The sequence below is a fragment of the Cryptomeria japonica genome, chromosome 9 (assembly GCF_030272615.1).
Source record: "Cryptomeria japonica chromosome 9, Sugi_1.0, whole genome shotgun sequence".
NCBI classification, from domain to species: domain Eukaryota; kingdom Viridiplantae; phylum Streptophyta; class Pinopsida; order Cupressales; family Cupressaceae; genus Cryptomeria; species Cryptomeria japonica.
Window position 1 is genome coordinate 186719649 of NC_081413.1, and position 18954 is coordinate 186738602.

The 18954-nt window shown below is 37.4% G+C and overlaps 1 protein-coding gene across 4 annotated transcripts in view; it reads right to left on the reverse strand.

Annotated features, from left to right (window-relative positions):
- Positions 1 to 18954, reverse strand: part of LOC131038279 (double-stranded RNA-binding protein 8) — a 69142-nt gene that overhangs the window by 24272 nt on the left and 25916 nt on the right. The gene's annotated exons all lie outside the window — the stretch shown is intronic.

Sequence of the window (18954 nt, forward strand, 5' to 3'; positions counted from 1 at the left end):
CTTCAGATCAATTCACACATATCCCATACATCAACTCATACAACCGCACATCTATATATACATAATCTTCTATTGAAACTCTTAACTAGGTTGGCCACAGACTGAATATCATAAATTTGGCCACCAGACTTATAACTTTCATTGTGGTCCACTCCAAGAGCTAAAGGGGACCCAAACACATCACAGCACATCCTCCAAAGTCGATTCCAACAAACTGCACATACTAGAACATCCACCAAAGTCAACATCAACTGTAACGTGTAGAACAAGGAAACATGTTAACCAATGGCCCAAAAACAATCTCCAATGCAAAATATACAATGTGAATATACACACGCCACAATGAGACCCATATCAACATCCAAACTCAACCTCCAATGCATATTCAAACCAAAAAGAAATGATCCAAATAAGATACACCACCTCAATTAGCTAGAACCCAAACCAGTTGACAACACTAAACACAAAACAACATAGCTTCACTTGCCAATCAATCTAGCACAAAAAAAAGTGAACTAGAACACGGCACAAACCAAATGAACATGTCCTCCAAGCCGCAATACTTGAATCCACATATCAAAGAACTGCCAAGCATTCTCCAGACCAATTGTAACAAACAATCTCACTATCAGAAACAACAATAACCAACTCTATTATTTGAGCAACGGAGGAATTGTAAACCTAATAGTGCAACATACACAAATCATACACATTATATCTAGAACGACAATACATAATCTTCACAATTCGGAGGAACGCAAAGCAATCTTCCACTAGGACATTAAAAACTCTTTCCTACATATAAATATTGTTTTTTGCATATTGAAACTTCCACTACAACCTTCAGGAAACACCTCAAAATCACCATTAGATCACACAACAACCTTAGAGCACTTTCGGACTATCTACAACACATAGTGACATCAATGACCACACCAAGTAGGTTGACATCAATGACAACACAACTCAACATAACTCAAGTTTCCAACACTCAACCCTATATATATTCTAGGATTAAGGGCATAACATGCCTCCCCTCTTCAAAGAAGCATTGTCCTCAATGCTAACCAAGTGTAGATTCTTCAAAATGAGCTCTTCATCTTCCCATGTGGCATCTTTGTTGGAAAGGTTGTCATTGATGTCAAGAAGGTAAGTAGACAATGTTATAGATAAGTTTGTCATTGATGTCAAGCATGGAAAAATTGTTATACAGTGATAAGTTATAGCTTTATTGATGCTTTGAGAAAGCCCTTGTATTATTGGAACTAATGCAATAGGTTTGATAGTGAATGATATATATTGTGTTAATATCTTACTGTGTGTAAGACTATGATGAAGAATGTGTAAAACTATGATGATGAATATCAAGAAGCAAAATCAATATGAAGATAGCTGATCTGATTGGGCCATAAAGCACTAGGCAATATGTGTGAAGACTATAAAAGTCAAAGTAGTTAAAGACCATAAAGGAGAAGCAATTCATATTATATAATGCAGCGACTAGAGTATCAAGACAACAACGATGATCACACCAAGTGACTTTTATGAAGCAAGACAAAGAACCGGTGAATATTAATATTGATTCAGACAAGTCAGCACTAAAGGTTCGATTCATTGCGCAGATATCAAGTAAGGCTTGATTCATTATAAAGTCAGCGATAAGTATATGTTTGGAGGCAGCATCGACATAGCAGTGGCTACATATTTGTATGTAGCAATTCATCAAGTTACAGATGTTAGTGTACATCTCTAATACTGCTGAGAGTAAAGTCTCATTGTCTCTAAATACACAAGGCACATCAAGGTTATATTCTTAATGACCTCATCATACGGAGGCAGCGATAATGTAAGAAGATTCTGATATTGAGTGCAGTGCCTCTGTTATTAGAATCGAACAGCGTATAAAGAAAGAACAACAAATATATAAAGATATCGACTACGTATTGCAGCGCCCAGGTTTGTAATTAACAAAGGAACAACAACAATCAATAAGATTAGAATTAAAGTTTGAAACGTTGTTACATCCCACTTGTGCCCTAGTTGTTAATATGCAGTATTTACGCCCCGATACATGTTTGCCCTAGTGCAATTATGCTAAACTTGCAAGATGTTTAACGTGCCCTAGTTTTCATGTTTAAATGGAATGAATGTGCCCTAGTTTTTCATGCTTTAATTGATGAATATGTTCAGATGTTTATGCATATTTGAACGATAACAATTATGCTTATAATGATGATTTGATGGACTTTAATTGGTTAATTGATGAATTTACAGTTAACATTGTGACATAATGTTTTACCTTTGTCAATGGATTATGAATTGTCAGAACAGGACAAGATTTGGATCTAACTGATTTAATTGGCCAAGTGTGTGCAGGGGATCGCCATCCTTCACAAGGGAGGGAAAGTATCATCAGGTCGAGGGGAAAGGAAAGAAAGAACTCATGCTGTCTGAAACTCTAACCCTGAGCCAGGTAGACCTACGAATGACCTTGTCAAACCTTGTTAGCCGTTGCGTCAGGTAACCTAGATGGTCCGCACAGAGATTTTAGGGTTCATAATCCTAGGTTTTGTCGTTTTTCGAGGTAATACGTTATTATTATTAATTATTATTAATTAATTAATTATTAATCAATTTTTGCAGTGACTAATGTTTTATGTATGTATATATCAAATATATATCTTATGTGAATACATGGGTACGAGAGTACGTATACACGACCATATACGTGCTCCCGCAAACAGGTATACATAAGATATATAAGTCGTATATGTATAAATAAATATGAATATATATATTTATATCACATTAATTATCTTGAATAGACAAGGTTTATTTTAATAAATAAATAAATACCTAGCCAACTTTATTTGGCAATTTCAATAAGACAAGTATATGAAATTAAAGGGGGTGCTTTGTCATATAATAAATTTAAAAGCTATTAACTAAGCCACAAAGTATATTAAGTGGCACATAGCAAGTTAATTAAACAAATATTTACACCCCTTATACATTAGCGCTATGCTCACTACATATTATTATTTGTTGAGTAAATCATAATCCCTTATCGTGCATATGGTGGAATAATGGACTTCATGTATATTCAAACACTTCATTATAAAATCGAAATGGAAAAGAAAATATTTTGGAAGCTTCTATCATATGAAAAGAAAAGGATATTTTTCTTGGGTATTTTTGGTTTGAGCCCGCAAAGCTTCTCCATGAAGCCAAAAAAGTAGAACACGTAAAGAAACAAGCTCACACATACAGCATGACTTCCTCGAGCGGATTTGGAGAAATGCCTGGTATTAGGGCGTAAGGAGAAGGAAAAACGTGTTTTGATGTTTACATAAGCCAAGAGGGAAACCAAAAACGATTTACTTCAGGTTTTATAAAAACGGCAAATAGAAGGGTTTGCTCTACGTTTTTATCATTTCGGCCTACTATTACTTCATATTCTGCTAGAGATTCACCATTACTACTCTACATTTTTCCTGGAGTAGAGGTTTGGCAAAAGAGGGGTGCTGGAAAACAACCTACAGACGATTCTCATCATTTTCAGGTCATGTATTCATACCCAACCTTGTGTTTTGGGTTATACTCCATTGCTTGTTTCTTAGGTTCGAATATAATAAGATGTTAAAGGAAATATATGGGAAAACCAAGATACAGTTATTATGTGTTCTTTTTTTTGTTTTGGCAAGAAAGAGTAAGCAATGTGTAGTTATTCTTGTTGTTGTTGTTCATCATTTGTTATGTGCAAACCTAAGTAGGAAGTTAATTTTATTTCTTCCAAAATTGCTCTTAATCGATGAAGAAGGGTTTATATAGTTTGACTGTATTTTTCTCTTCCATGAAAAGATGTAACAGGTATGTATACATAAGATATATATACAAATATGTATGTATAAATACCTGTACATCTGAGAATTACTATCTATCTCTTAAAATCTAATTTAGAAAGAGAGAAAAAGAATTAAGAACCTATACTACTGATTTTGGGTAAGGGTTTGAAAAGCTTGCAAATTATAAGGAATTTACATCTTTATTTCTGCTATGACCCTGCTGTTACCTCCTTCTTAACAGCAGAACCTCTGTTCTTCAAAAAAAAAAATTGTGGGCAAACTATAATTATCTAAGTTCTTTAATAGAACTACTGGCTCTGCATTATATCAGCGTCTGGTTGTTAAGTTTATATCCTCTCTGTTATGAAACTTAACTGTGGCAGCAGCCTTTGTGAAAACTTAAGTAAATTAATACAAAACCTCTGCGTACGAACTGGTTGTTACGTTTGCTTTAAGAAAATTAGCCTAAATCTACAGTATCTGAGATATACTTAACGTATTTGTGAAGGTGTAGGTACAGGAGTATACTTGTACATGTACATTGACATATACCAATAAGTATATACCAGTATGGTTTATAACTGGTAATACTTAACGTGTATGTGAAAGTATTTGTGCATGTGTATCCTTGTACATGTACATTAACATGTACTGGTAAGTATATATCAGCATGGTTAATAACTGATAATCAGCAGGGTGAACTAGTAAAGATTTATAACCTTACCTCTCAGTTTAGGAAGGGTGCTCTTTCTTTGACCTGAATAAGAAGATTCCTTACCTCTTAAATGAGCATTTCAGATTTACCTAAGACTGAAAGTACATTAAACAGCAGAATCAAGCGATCTTTCTAATTGAAATTACCATCTCTAGTTAATGAAATTAACTAATATCCTAGCCTAGGAAGAAAGAGGGTAGAAGGGCACCATTGTACTTTCGATGCAGCTAGCATCACCATTGAGAGATTACTCTCAAGATGCCTAGGACAGCAGGGTCATGTCAGGCAAAGTTTATATTCCATGTTTATGAGTTGGATGTACAAATGGCGGTTCTTATGCCCCCTATTTTCCCATGCTAGGGATTTTGTTGAACCTTCACAAATCATTGCAATCTTTAATGAGAAGAAATAAAAAGTAACTTAAAGAGTACTAGAGCTGATAACAAATGAGAAATTAGACATACATATGGTCATTGTTCCTATATGAGTTCAGTCGAACTCATTTGACCTTAAATCCATGCCGAGAAGGGTGTGATTGTTGATAGCGCGTTAACTCGTGCTTGCAGTGTTAAACCTTGGCCAAGGTGGTGCTGCGTAATGCATGCATCTGTCTGATCATTAGCACTAGATACACCTCTAGTCAGAAGCGTCATACTAGTAGGGAGTTACCCTTAGTGTATGATCGACTAATGCGTGTAGGTCCTAAACACAAAGTCTCAAATGGTATTGAGTTCCACTTTTCGTTACCTCCCTGCAAAGGGTCGGGCCAATCCAGTTGGATATGGCACGGGGGACTAGATAGTCCGTGGTTGGGCAGAAAAGCATCCTGATGATACTTTTCCTCCTCACCGGTAACTTGATAAACTTATGAAGTTCAGAATGTTAGCATCAGTTGAAATGTACTCTCTAAGCCCTCTCTCTCTTTCATGTAATGCAATGTTATTTATTTCCTTATTTTACATTTATGTTTGATTTAGTTCAATGTAATTACTTTCAGTTATTCTTATCTTTTAAAAAAAAAATTCTTCCTTTTATGTTAAGTTTGAAATTGATCATGCTAACGGTTATATTTGTAACAGCTAGTTTCGTTTCAGCAAGTTATATTATGTATAAATGTTTCATTTAATTTTAGCATGTTACAAACATGGGTGAAGGAAGAATTGTGAGAATACTGTAGACAATGAAACCCATTAGCGTGAAGTATAAAGGACGACATCTTGGAGGATCACATGGAATGCTGGTAGTGGTGTAAGGAACCAGACTAAATCATTGGGTCTGAATATATAGTTTTTGTCATTCTCTTTCGCTTAAGAAGAGAATCCCAACTCAGGCTTATAAGCTGATGGGTGACTGGAAGATTAAGAACACAACAGAATCAACATGATACGCAGTGATTAAACCAAGTAAGTGAACATGAACAGCGACCAGAAAGCATTAAGTGGTAGTGATTAGCAACAACCAATCATCGAGAATTGATATCATTATAAGCAACGATTATGTTTGAAAAATATAAAGTAGCGATATTAAAGAAAGAGCGAACAGCAACTTCAATGGAAGATTATATAATACAAAAATAAGTTTATGCATCGGTTTAAATATGGAAGACACAATTCTGAAACGTATCAGCAAAATTCAGCCAGCATCGTTATTAGTTTAACAGCAAACAGATATGGTGTAGTTCGAAAATTTTAGAATAGTAGTAAATTGTTAATTATGACCATAATTATTCTTATCAATGGATATTATGGATGGTGAATATCAATTAAACACAAGTTTCGATGAAGAGTCCTTATTAAATTTAGTTGGGATAACCGATAGTTTTTGATTAAGGTAAAAACAGGTTTTGAAGGGGCCCCGAAACCCTTTACAAGCGGAACTTAATCAGAAAAAGCGTCAAGAAACAAAAAGGAACAGACCATCGAAAAGCCAGCAGAAAACCAAGGAAAACCGGCAAATGCCCCACAAAGCCAGCAAAGCCAGCCAGACTCCAGAAGAGAAACTAGTCGATTTTTTCCAGGGCGTTCGCCAAGGTGTTGCTAATTCCATGCAGCTCTTTAATGTTATCCCTGAGATTAGGGAGATCCTTTGCAAAAGCAGCCACAGCTTTCTTGACACTAGCCCTGGTCCTCTTCGCAACGCCACCAACCAAAGTAGCTTCACCGCTACCAGTTTGGATAGTCTCATCATCCATGTCAAGTTCTACTACCGGTTTAGGAGAGCTGGTATGATCAAAGACCTTAGCGATATCCTCCAAGTTTTTAGTGACAACTGATAGGATACTCGGGATAATGCCCAATAGATTTTTCATCGCCTCTCTCCCTTCTTCCAGCAAATAACCTTCTCCTCCATATTTTGCTTCCATTTTATCTGATCTCTGTCGTCATCCTCCCTCTTCTCATCCGTATTTTTCCCCTTTTTTTCCAGGTTCTTCAGGAGTTCGTAGGTCCATCTGTCATAATCCAGTCTCGCCTCCGTGAGTTTTTTGAGGTTATCCAAAAATAACCCTTTACCCGAACTTTCCTTATCCTCACTTACCCTGTCCTTAGTCAAGTCCTTCTCAGAATCCTTGTTTATTTCCCTCTCGGAATTCACATCAGTTTCCTCATTTTCCTTGAAATCCACATCCTCAGTTTCCTCATTATCCTTGAAATCCACATCCTCCATTGGATGGCTATTGTCCTTAACGGGGCAATCACTGTGGATAGGGCTTTCTTTACCAAATTCATTATCACCACTTTCTTCCTCATTACCTAGCTCTTCATCGTTCCAGTTGTCTTCACCATTGGAGTCATCAGTCTCCATTTCGCTACTTTCCTTTTCAATTTCCTTTGTTTCCATCCCAGGGGCACTTTTTCTTTTTTTGCTAGAGGACGCCTTCTCCTTGCTGGAGTCACCTACCTCCATCTTTCTCTTTCCTGGAGAGGCGGATATCCTCTTGTTTTCCAGTAGGGCAAGGGTTTTACAGTGCTCATAAATGAGCAACAAAAGCCCGCAATGGAGAACCGGACTAGAAGGATTTTTACTGTGTTTATTAAGGGACCTGGAAAGGGACCTAAAAAGGTAGCAGGGCAGGGATACCTTTTTGTCGTGTCTGAAATGGTTTAAGAGAACGAAGTGGTAGGTGTGGGCCCTGAAGAAACAGCCCTCAACCGTGATGTATTCCATTATTGCATTCAAAACCCAGCTCCAGAGTTCCTTGATATTAGTAGCTTCATAGTAGCCCCCTATAGCTTTGCCAATTCTGACCCTCTCTTTCTCTTTCCGCGGGAACAGATTAACCACGTTGTTGGAGACTTTGAGGTCTCGAAAGAAATTAAGCCCAGTGTGGGTCATGCCAGTCACTATAGCTATGAGCCCAGCGTCCAACTTGAACTTAACCCCATAGATTTTAAAGGACCCATTAGACCAATTTTCAGAAATCTTGGAAACGGCGAGATTTACCCTACCTTTATCATAGTCCACGAGCTTCTCCATAAAGCTTGTGAGAGATCCTTTTTCCAGTTTCGCCCACACTTTCGACATCGCTTTCCAGGTCGACGTATTGTCTGATTCCTCCCTCTTAAGTCTCCTCCCATCTTCGGATTCAGGTTATCAACTCTGTTTCTCTGCAAACTAAGCCCTTCTTTCCCGTTGTTGCTCGAGATTTTGAACTGGGTGACCCACAAAGCGTGCAGCGAATTATTAAAGATTGTTGGGGATCTGCCGCTTTGCCAAGTAATAATGACCTTTCCATCAAGGCATAAAATATTCATATTCCCTGTCATGATTATGCGGTCCTTCTCTCCCCATATATCGGTCCTTTCTAAGGAGCTCTTTAATGTTTAAATTGAGATCTTCCCCGTGCCAGATCGTTTGGGAGTCAGAATTTACCCCTATGTTCGCTTGACTCATCAATCATAGTTAATGGCTTGACTCATCAATCATTTTATTGATTGATATCTTGGTTCGATGGTTATGGATTAGTCAAAATCAGTTTAGAAAAACAAATCAACACAACCATTTAATGGTTGTTGAAAAGTCGTAACTCTTATATGAAACGGTATATTAAGGATAAAAAATGGAAAGGCAATTCATTTTTGATGTGGGGTAAGAAGAAAAAGGCTTATGCAGAAAAGAAGAGAAGGGGGATATAATGCAGAATCTGTAAAAAGAAAAATCTGTTAGTATATGTTGTGGAGATAAAAATAATAGAATATATTTTAGAGAGTATTGAGTGTGTGAGAATAATTCTGAGATTATAACTCAGAAAATAAAGAGTCCTCAGAAGTGTGTGTAAGTATTGGTATTGTGGGGTATAAAGAATGTTGTATGTAATAAAGAGAGTTATATAAAGAATGTAGTGAGTGGTGAAAAAGGTGGAATATAATACTGAAATAATAATTCAGAAAAAGAATAATTTTCAGATTTGTAAGAAGATTATGAGAAGTCTATTTCCAGACAGTCCAAGGCTCATGTATGAAAAGATTATTTCAGATTTGAAAAAAAGAATATGAAGAAATTATAGTAGATTTGTAGAAGAGATTATAGTAGATTGTCGAAGAAAAGTCATCCATCATCCGTTGTTATAGCAACAGTGTCAAGGTGGAAAATCAGATTTATGTGCAGTGGGTTGGTGCTCACAAAATTCAGATTTGGGAGTCGGTGCTTCTAGTGGGTTGGTGCTCACAAATGTAGGGGTTGGTGCCTACAAACATTGTAACAGAAGAAATTTATAAAAGCATTGATTTGCCATGGTTTTCTCCCATAAGAGTTTCCACGTATATATCTTGTGTTCTACTTGTGTTCATATTAGTTAAATCACATATGAATGTCGGTATGCAATGAATATGTTAATGAGATAAGTTATATACTTGTGATTGAAGGTGAAAAAGTTTAAATTGGTTACTATACTGATTCACACACCCCCCCCCCACCTCTGAGTATAACCAAGTGCTCTTCAATCTTAAATTGGTAGATTCTTCCACTGAATGACATAGTCATTTAGTGTTCTAGTCTTTAGCTTACATGTTTGGAGAGTGAACTTTGGTTCCAATATGACTCATCCTTCCTTCTTCATCGAGCTCCAGTAATATTGTCTAATATTGTCTATGTAGAGATGTTATGCCCAATTAATTTGTTCAAATGGGAAACATGAAAAACTAGATGCATCTTGGTTGTAGGCGGCAACTCAAGCTTGTAGGCAACATTGCCTATCTTTTGCATGATCTGGTATGGGAAATAATATTTTGGTGACAACTTATTATTTGTTTGTTGCTTCAATGATATTTTCTTATAAGGTTGCAATCTCAAGAACACCCAGTCCCCAGTTGTAAAACCTCTTTCACTACAATGTTGGTCCTCCTGTTGCTTCATTTGATTTTGTGCTATGGCCAAATTCTCCTTGAGTCCACAATGACAATGTGATGGAAGAAGGATGATATCCATATGGTGCCATAAAAGGAGACAATTTTTATGAGCTATAGAAGGATGTGTTATACCACCATTTGGCTAGTGGTAGCCAATCTACCCAGTGCTTATCTGAAGTGCACAGCACAGATACCCTTCCAAACACTTATTAGCAACCTCATTTTGCCCATCAGATTGAGGATGGTATGAAAAATTGTAAACCAATTGAGTTCCCAAACACGGAAATACATCTGTCCAAAAGTTACTAGTAAAGATAGGATCACCATCACTATCTTTATATTTAAGTGTACAATGTGTCTTGAATATTCTCCAAAAAAAAATTTGCCACTGTACTCGTAAAATAATTCGATAATGCAACAAAATGGGTGTATTTAGTGAGGCAATCCACTACTACCATGATGACATTCTTAACTTTAGATCTTGGAAGACCTATGATGAAATCCATGGAGACCTCATCCCAACGTTGGCTAGGAGTAACTAAGGGCTGCAAGAGACTCAGTGTCTTAATTGTATCCCCTTTATTTTTTTGGACAAAACAAACATTCAGCCACAATTTTTTTTAACATCTTTTAGTCCTTCCCAAAAGAAATCTTGCTTGACTAGATAATATGTCTTCAAAAACCTTAAATTACCTCTTACCTCAAACAACCTAAAACTTTTGCTAATGCACATAAGATATAATGCATCCAAACTCTACCTCTCCACCAGCACCATTGCGACGCACTGAATGTGACAGCAGTTACATAAAGAATAAGGACACAAGACAGCTGCAATATGGCTGATGCACTTGTCCAAATGACCATGGGAGTGCTTAAGTTCTGACATGCAACAGTTCCTTCCCATCCTGGATTTTTCTTTAGATGTCTAATGATGAAAAAGATAGATAGACAAGAAACAAATTATCAGCTTGGCTGTGTAGGATACCATTCAGTCTGCACTGTGTGAGGTCGATCATTCCATTAAAAAAATCAAAAGCCTTTTTCAGACAGGTTTGTCCCAGATTATATGCAGATCCTACAAAACAGACCTGGATTGGCCCAGGTTCACTCTGCAGCAGACCACCAACTGAACCTATGTCTGCTTTGCAGGACCCTAGACAGATCTGCAGGAGATCCAAAACAGGACCCAGACTTTGAACCTGACCCACATCCCAGAGTTTCCCTAACAAAAAGGTGACAGAGGTTCTAAACGATACCTGATAGTACTAAAGCCAACCAATGGGAAATCCACCATCACTCTGCAAGATTCATCTCCCACCGAGAGTTTCCTTTGATTCCACCCACATCCAAGGACAAACACGAGAAAATGTCAAAAAGAAGCAATGGTGGATAAAATGATTGACTACAAGGTATACCTGCTACAGGTAACTCTGTTTCCCAAAAACCAGAAAGAAAACTGGCTTTCCTTTGTCCCAGGGGAAAAAATCTAACCAGCTATTGAAGACTATTTAGCCACTGAAAAACGACATTTGCCTCAGGCCTTTAAAGGACGCCCACAACTCCATGCTCAAACAACCTAAAACTTTTGCCAATGCATGTAAGCCATAGCTGCCATGAAAACATAAAGAATTCACTATTTTTCTTGTTATCCTCATCTACAGGGCATCTGTCAAAATGGCAAAACGAATTAAGTATAAACAAAAAGGGTTCATTTTTGTATCCAACAAAGGAAAAGGATGAGATGACACATTCAATAGCTTCGTTGCGTGAACTCCAAGCAGCAGGCATCTTATTCCCCACTGATCAAGTCATTGTCATTTGTTGAAGTTTCACTTGGACCTTTGATTTTCTCTATAATTTCATACCATATATTTTAGATAATTTAAGCTTTCACAATATCTAGTTGAAATAAACATCTTTTGGGAAAAACAACTAACCAAGATTTTAAAATATAAGTTTTATGGTGATTAACGACCATACATTACAAATAGGAGCTTCTTGTACGGATAGTTCTTTAACTTTATATTTCAAGACCAGACTGTCACCATGTTTATAGATCTCCAAGACCGGCCTAATCCAAACTAGTGCTCCACAAGGATGCAGCCTTGGCCATTTAGAAGCATTCGGAATATTCCCAGGCATTTCCAAACTTGGGAACAAGGACATTAGAAGCATTCGGAATATTCCCAGGCATTTCCAAACTTGGGAACAAGGACAGAACATCTCCTTGGTGCTATCAAGCCTTTTGTTTGTTTTTTTTGACATGCCTTCCCAAGGGAGTTTCAGCACCTTTAGGTGTCATTCTCAATGCATTTACATATTTTACTGTTTTCGGGGCATTGCCAACTCTCTTAAATCTCAGATGCTTCCCAACATCCACTTGTGCAGGGAATGCAAGTTACAATAAGTAGGATATCCCCAACAATCAGGGACATCCCTCATCCATCTTGGCAAAACATGGACATACCTAATAATGAACAGAAAATAAAAATATTTTATAAAATAAAACCAGACTAACAGTGCCACCACGGCCCATCGTCATACTACAGCCCATTTCTCTCCATCCAAACAACCAAAGTCCACTCATTACATCCATGTAGATGCCTCCGAAATCACCATCAGTGCTGTACTTGCTCAACCCAAAGGGAACAAAGACCATCTGGTAGCCGGTGCCAACGCAAGCTGTCCCAATCAGAAATGAATTATAACACCACCGAAAGGAAGCTCTTGCCCTGGTCTATGCTTTACATAAATTTTGACATTACCGTCTCTCTACACCATTTACAATCTACACTAACCATGAAACTCTAAAATTTCTTCTCAATATGAATAAAATGATGATACAAAAGAACAACCAAGGTCCAAACTACCCTTCTCAAATTCGAAACAGGGGATGATTTAAAGGAGGTCAATGAAGAACACCTTCCTGGCACTAATTTATTCCATATCACAGCAGTACTGGAAGAACTACATGATGTGGCAGAACTCTTCCATCTCTTCCAGATCTACTGGTTTGGCCTCCATTATTTTCCAATTGTTAGCCCTAAAATCGTCATAATTTGCTCCTCAATAATTTTCAAATTCCCATTCTTTCCAACAGATGAATAGGTGATGGCTGTTAATTTTGGTACTTTCAGATTGTATAAACTCAGGAAAATCAGAATTAGATTAAACTAGGTTAATTAACTTATAGTTTTCCAGACTTAAGCATGAAATGAAATGAAATGAAATGGAATGCACAAGGACAAAACACAATTACCCTGGGAAAACCTCCTAGGAGGAAAAACCCAGCCAAAGGATCCTCAGATCTGATTATGATTATAAACTGAATATTACACACTTATCTGGAGCATAGAGGTTGCAGTCACAAAGAAGAGATAGAAGACTTCACAATTAGGAATTTCAGAGTGTATCAAGGGTAACAGCACCTTGAGTAGATTACAGTCCTTCAATGAAGTCCTTCAAGGGTTCGCTTACTTCAATTGGAGATCTGCTGCTAAATAGGTTCGCTGTCTTCTATTGCAGATCTGCTACCATCTGGTGAAGTTCGCTGCCTCCTATTTCAAGATCTACTACCTTCTATTGGAGTTCACTGTTACCAGTTTTCCCTTATATTAATTTCGCCTTCACCAAATATGTTTTGCATGTGCATAAAAACTGAATGTGGATATTGAGAAGTATACGCCATCTTTATATGAGTCATATTCCTTTTTATTTATGTCGGCCTTCTTTGCATTTAGATCTTTTATTTATTTTAATTTCTTTTTAGGTGAAGTGAGATAGGGTCGGCCCTATCAAGGAGGGGAGTGGGTTTGAGTGAAGCGTGGAACCTTTTTGGGTGCACCGAAAGGTATTGGGGCAGGCCCTATATTAAGGAGGCGGATTCCAATGTTGCCCAAGGCAATTGGAATCCGCCAGCCCTAATTACAACCAACAATGGCGACTCCTTTATTCTTTAAGAATCTTATGTAGTTATCTAGCCATTTCCTGACTGGCATCTATAATACATTATTCTCTCATTCAGACTAGTTACCTCTGGTTCTATCTAGTTAGGATCCTATATGGGTGATCAGCAATTCCTTCAATAGAGAGGGTTGGGTTGGCGACATTCTCATCATCCTCCTTCACCTATGGCGGGACATTGTGTGATCCAAATGTTCTCATCTGTCCCAAAGTAAACCTTTGATATGTCATTTCCTGTACCTCACAATTATTCTAGAAGCCTTCAATGTGAGGTTGATGTTCAATCTTTTTGTTGATATAATTGTGCAACCTTCCTACTGGATCACAAAATGGTCTTGCCAATTCAAACAGCTCGAAATGAAGAGCCAACAAATCTTTCTCTACTGCTTTGGCATTACTCAACGCGTTGCAAACGTATCCTCACACACGAAAGGGGAACTTGATGTTGCCTTTTCTATGTGCCTTGTAGAAAACCTCATAGGATTCAACTATTTGTCTTGCAAACTCTGTCTATTGGAAACCTCGGCAGCATATAAGGATGACCAATAAATCCTTCTATTCTGATGTATGTAAGTTTTGGAAATTGGATATATACCAACTCCCATGATACTTACTTACATTCTAAGCCTCCTTAGAAATTCTTTTCTGCCTTATCTCCTTCAATTGTTCTTACTAGCTTCTTGAAAGCGTCATTCACTATCTGATGGTGATTTAGAGACTCTTTAAACTTTAGCTGGGTATAGTGTTGGTAAACCAAACTTTGTCCTGAGGCATTGCCTAATACTCCTACTTTGTTCAATCCTTGTAAGTTTTCCCTGATGTTACATAAGAAGACGTATAGAATGGTCTTGATCTTGCGAAAGCAACCATCTGAGCATGGATGGTATCACTAATTGCACATTACCAATGAATGATAGCCTCATTATTCTTTACATTCTTGATGTGTAAGAGCACATCCATGGTTCGAATATCCCAACATTTTGCAATCCAATGACTCTACTCAACAGAGTGATGATGCCGCTTATATCTTGATTAAAGTCATTCTTAAACAGAGTTTAAGGCGTTTAAGAAACTGCCTTAGGCTTCTTTTCCTCAATCATCCACGCGGTGTGCATTGTTCTCTGACACTTCTCTTCAATGTATGTATAGGTTGCTGCCGATTCTGTCATTTCCAGCAGACTCATCATTGGATAAAAAGGGATACAAAATGTTATGGCAATGCCCTCTCTAGTTAGTTTTGTGTATACTCGGTCTTCTTTCAACACAACCCTTCTATCTATATCATAAAAACGGATGCATTCCAATACCAACTCAAGAACGTCCACTGCTACTGGAAATCTCGTTGCCAAGTGTAAAACCATTTACCACAATATTCTTTGCATGATTTCATGCGCTTGGTGAAGTAACACTAGCCATAAACTTCCCCATATCAAATTGACCTATGTGTGTATCTGTGATTGTCTTGAATGTTGCCCATATTTGAGGATGAAAGAGTGGTCCCAAGAACTCTTTCATTTCCTCGGCATGTCTGCTCATGATTACTGGCTACATCAAAAAATACTCAAGCCTCAAAGAAATGCAACTTGAATGCTTACCTTAATCTCGAGTTACCCTCGTACTTCAACAATATCCTCAGTCTTACCAGCTTTGTGATTCACCTTCAAATTCACTTGATCACCATTAGTTCACCAAAGTGCTCTCTCATTCTCCGAACTTACTTTTGCATTAAAAATACATTAGAAATGATCTTTTAATAAAAAATTCCAAAATGCAAAAGCAATTCACATTCAATGCAGAAGAAAAGGTAGGTGAGCATTGATGGCGAGAGGTGAGAGTTTCAACTGGCAATTAGCTCTATGTTTTCAAAAAATAAGTGAGATTCAGTTAGGCTAACTTCCTTCGCAATTCCCTTTATATTATAAAGTTAACCTTCTTTAGGTTCACTTTGGAGGTCAAGTTATGCTTCATATCATCCTTATCTTGTAAGTAAGCATCGTAAAAGAAATTTTGAGAGAAATGGTTATTACTGGATTTCAAAGATTCCAACTAGACGTGGAAATTATAGTCACCTAATCAAGTTCACTAGGCATGAGTTGTTTTGCAAAATTTGTTATATCTTTTTGGAATAAGTTTATCAGCAATTGGATATTGTATCGGGTTCAAATGATGTCATTCTCTCTGCCATACCAAGTTCACTGATATTATACCTTGTTTGCAATTAAAGTATTTGCCAGTGCAACTAGCCATTTTAAATCAACTGGATCGTGTCCAATTTAGTTGGCATAGGATTTTCCGATTTTGCGGAAAGTCAAACTTCATGTGCACATGGGTGGCAAGTCAAAGGAGATCTTTACCTAAAGTTCAACACCCAGTTCAAATGTATGTCAGGTTACATCTACGGGAAATTAAATCAATCCTAGAAATTTGCAGGGAAAATAACTGGATGTGGAAATTTCATTAAGAATGTCAAGTTTGGTAGGGTCAAAATTTTCTACAAACAATAACTTCATTTCAACAAGTTTTGACATATTTCCAAAGGCAACTTAGGTTAGTTCGGACTGTTCTTTCAATATATGAAGGCAATTAACTCATTGGAAGACTCTACACAAGGATCAAAGATTTGTTAGGATATTTTGTCATTACCACCAAAATGAGGGAAAGCAAAAAGTGGGGTCCTGATTTTGCTAAATGGGGTGCGTGGTGACGAATACACAAATTCAATTTAACACAACTTAATGCCGCCCATGATATGCATCTTCCTTAAGTTGAAGATTCTAGCATGAAGTAGAATTGTAAAGACTTACAGGCCAAAGAAAGCAATCAATTCATCATGAATACCATTTATTAATAATACTAATAGAACCAGGGGACACATCTATGGAAAACTAACTTACTACAAGCATAACAGCTATGGTAATAGTTAGATGTTTACAAGCATACATGCGAGGGAAAAACTCAAATCAAACTTGATAAAAGAGTGTAAAGAAATTGTATCTTGATTAAGAGATCCTATCAACCACTAATTTGTATCTTTGAGGTAACTATATGACTATTATGACATTATAAGCAAAATGAGGCGTGTTGTGAATACTACACAAGTACAATTTAACACCTGTTTAATGCCCATGATATGCATCTTCTTGTTGATGTGTGTTTTAGGCACATAACATTGCAGAATAAAATACCAAAGGTAATTTACCCTCTCTTGAACAAAATCACCTCAGATGCTAAGAATGAGATCAACTAAAATGATTCCAAGGTTTCTACATGTCAGGTCTTGACGAGTGGGTAACTCAATGGTCAATGTGAATTGTTGTGTTCACTTGGGGACTTACGCAAATGTTTGGATTATCTTCTTTGATTATGAAGGTGCGGAATAGGTGTACTGACAACTTAGGATTTATCAATGAAGCTCTGGATTTAATTCTTGCTAAAAAATGGGCAAAAGGAATAGGGTTCAGGAAATCTATTCTAAGCCTAGGAATGTAGGAAATGGTGAACAAATCTAGTGGAATCAAACTAGGCAAGGTCTCACAAACAAGTATTGACACAAGCTTAGTGCAATCGTCTAAGGTATACTTAAAGATTTTCAGGCTATCACCATCAAATGTTGACACCATCCAAGTTGATGCTTGTCAAGGGACGTGTAATAGTGAAGTTAAGCTTACTCAAATTTCTAATTGACCACACAAGGCGCACTTACCAGTGGCAAGAGGCTAGTGGTATGGATTAAGGATTCCACACAAATATATTCACCAAATCTTTCACTCAATCTAACATACATGAAAATAAATTCTAATCTAACTTGGAGGAATTGAGAACTATGAATGCAAACACAACACTTGAAGAGCAAAATCACCAACAATTGAACAATGATTATGATTCAAATAGTTGCAGCATATACCAACAATTCTACAAAAACTCTCTCTTACAAATGAGAGACAAGGAGGCATATATAAAGTCTCTTACAAAATGGATGGCCAAGATTGATCCAAGATCAACGGTCGAGATCATGCCAACAAAACCTTAGAATTGCCCTAATTAGGGTTTACATCAAAAATGGTGCCACCTACATCTGGCCCAATCAAAAGATACCTAGTCATCAAATAGGGAATCTTCTAGAAGATTCCTCCTTGCATCTCTCTCTCCTAGCATACTCCAAGAATCTAGCCAATACTGAATCTAACTCCTCCATGGAAATGCTAGGCAAGGTATCCCTGTTGTAAATCAATCACGTCCAATGAATCCAAGCAAGCATCCAAAGTGTTCTCCCAATCTGGCATGAGCTTCTGTGAACTATGAACATGAATCAACAAAGAGACCAAGTCATCTATCTGACTCTTTTTCAAAGAGTCCAACACGCAAAAATACATAAACTTCATCTTGTCTCTTAATTCGGCTAAGTGTAAACCACTAGCATCACTAACATCAACACCCAATAATTCCTCAATCGAGGCAAGGATCTTCATCTGAATGTCCTGAATCAATCCCTCCATCTCCATACAACTCGACTGGGTGTTCTCATAAGTTGATTTCTTCACGGTTAATGAACAATACTAGCCATGGAAATCGTATCTGTCTCCACTGTGCACAATGTTCTCGTTGACCAAGGTGGAATTAGGAATCTTCTTCAAAGCCTAGAGGCGTGGAATAGTCTTCTCTTGAATAGGCCGAAATTCTTCCCAAACTCCCTCCAAATACTGGATTCTAAATACGAGCCATGTTGTCCTATCATATGCATGGACAAATTGAGTAAGGAAATCATCTACCTGCTTTCTTGCACTCTCAATCCACTTTTCCACCTCCGAGAGTGTATCTCTCGCTGCCTCATAGTGTGAATGTATTCCATGGTCAACTGCAATAGGGGAAATAAGGGTGGGATTTTCACGCCTTATCCCTGCGATATACTCTCTAAGTCTGATATTCTCTTCTCTGTATCTTTCTTTCTCCGCAATCTCTCTGTCTAACCTTGCATCGATTGCCTTGAGGTTTTCACCAACCTCCTGAAATTCTTGCTCTCTGGATGTACGACCAAGGGCAACTGAAGTGATTTGGAAATCCATAGGAGTCGCAATGTCCGTTGTCA